This window comes from Sinocyclocheilus rhinocerous, unplaced genomic scaffold (assembly GCF_001515625.1).
Source record: "Sinocyclocheilus rhinocerous isolate Xijiao unplaced genomic scaffold, SAMN03320098_v1.1 scaffold486, whole genome shotgun sequence".
NCBI lineage: Eukaryota > Metazoa > Chordata > Actinopteri > Cypriniformes > Cyprinidae > Sinocyclocheilus > Sinocyclocheilus rhinocerous.
The window spans coordinates 456,288-458,152 of record NW_015661373.1 but is presented as its reverse complement, the minus strand read 5'-3'; the positions used below and the strand labels follow the sequence as shown (position 1 = coordinate 458,152).

The following is a 1,865-nucleotide window of genomic DNA, read 5'->3' as shown; positions in this document are numbered from 1 at the left end:
TTACATTTTAATATATATATATATATATATATATATATATATATACCTTATCTTACCAAACCCCAAACGGTAGTATATGTAAAATAATAATATAAAAATGTAATAATAATAATAATAATTTTAAAAAATAATAATAATCAAGTTTGTTATATACAGATTGAAATAAAATAAAAATATACGACAAGAAATGGTAACACTTTACAATAAGGTGAAATTAGCTAAATTTAGCTAATGCATTATGCATTTACAGCATTTATTAATCCAGGTTAATGTTAATTTATAAATATAACATAGTAAATTATTAATTAATGTTTGTGGAAAAAACACTAAATGTTAGTTTATACAGCTTGAAATGTTAGAAATGTATATGTAGAAAGAACAGATTAATAAATGCTGTAAAAGTACGGTTCATTTTTAGTTCACGATACCAAATGAATTAACTAAGGTTAACAAATTGAGCCTTATAGTAAAGTGTTACAAATTTGTGTATAACACAGTCTTGTTGCATTGTGAACATTATGTTGAGATGAGTAATGGTATGTTATTTCCCATGGTGCAAAAATGGCAGCCACAGACAGTTGGCTGGATGTTTTAAAACACCAGGATGTGGATTTTGTCACAGCCCCTTGACGGCCCTCTTCAGGCCTCGTGTGCAGACAAAAGTGCTAAGCTCTGGAGGGCCGTCCAGACTGTGTGTTTATGTATGAAGAGGGGCTCAGACAAAAGTATCCATGGTGACACAGTGATCTGTAACTCATGCGCCAGCAAATGTGTCCCATTTCCCTAAAGCGTCTGTTCAGTCGTCTCTGTCTCTATGTATCTGTCTCAGTCTGTCTATTGATTTCCTCTCCCACCTCTCTATCTCATTCACTTCTGTTTCTCTCCACTGTTCATCTTTTTCCCATAGACTCCTCATGCCACCATTTCTCGCTGTCTGTTTTTTGTCATTCTTTCTGTGAGACTGCAAGAAGGAAGGGACACATTATGTTAGCTGAATATTTTACTCAACACCGTCTACATGCGTCTGTTAATTGAATAATAGACAGGGTGAGTCTCCGTGGTAACGTGCATTAGTGAGGCAGCATGGGAAATGTAGGCAAACGAAGTGCCTGCAGTACCTTCAGAGTCTTTAGATATGTAGAGGGATAGCTTGGTGCCGTAGGGGATCCGAATACAATCTGGACCAGGGATGGAAAAGAGCAATATATCAACCCAACCCACACACAGATTAAAAGACCAATGCATTGTAAGACAATACACAAACACAGGTTGATGACTCACATACGAAACTCGCTACCCTTAAACAGAAGAAATACAACATCATATACTTAGGCAAAATCGTCCAATATCACACACTCAAATCCTGAACGCAAATACCCAAGTTTAACTTCTATATTAAGTTCAATAGCATGGGAATTCAGTTTAATCGGTAAGGTAGAATATGTACATGTTCTATCAAGAGCAGAAGCCTACCATCTCCAAGCGGCGAAGGGAAGACGGGCATCTCGTAGCCGGTGGGAGTCTGAGGGGAACTCTGGGAACTAGTGTCTCTGGAGCTACAGTTAGAGGCAGAGTTTATAGGTGCTGACGAGATGAAATAGATATCAGACTACAGAAAAAAAAAGAGAGATAGAAATAAGATAAAAACAATGAGAAATGTGACATGACTGATACATGTTTGGGATGGAAATCTATAATTTATTGTCATACAGAAGAATGCATCATATAAAAGAGATGATACTGTCATCAAAACATTTTCTACTGTTGTTAATAAGTTTTCCATGTGTTAAATCTGTGTTAACTCTTTTCTAATAGAGTGTATACTACCATTCAATAGTTTGTGGTCAATAAGATTTTTTTTAATA

The 1,865-nt window shown here is 35.5% G+C and overlaps 1 protein-coding gene and 1 long non-coding RNA gene across 2 annotated transcripts in view; both read right to left on the bottom strand.

The window, feature by feature from the left end:
* LOC107726286 (GTPase-activating Rap/Ran-GAP domain-like protein 3) overlaps nt 1–1,865 on the bottom strand; it is a 68,508-nt gene that overhangs the window by 17,565 nt on the left and 49,078 nt on the right. The window lies entirely within an intron of this gene.
* LOC107726303 (uncharacterized) lies at nt 812–1,603 on the bottom strand. The gene is made up of 3 exons (XR_001638254.1): nt 1,474–1,603; nt 1,119–1,178; nt 812–961 (listed from the first exon to the last, which is right to left on the bottom strand). It is a non-coding gene; the product is annotated as an uncharacterized LOC107726303 (long non-coding RNA).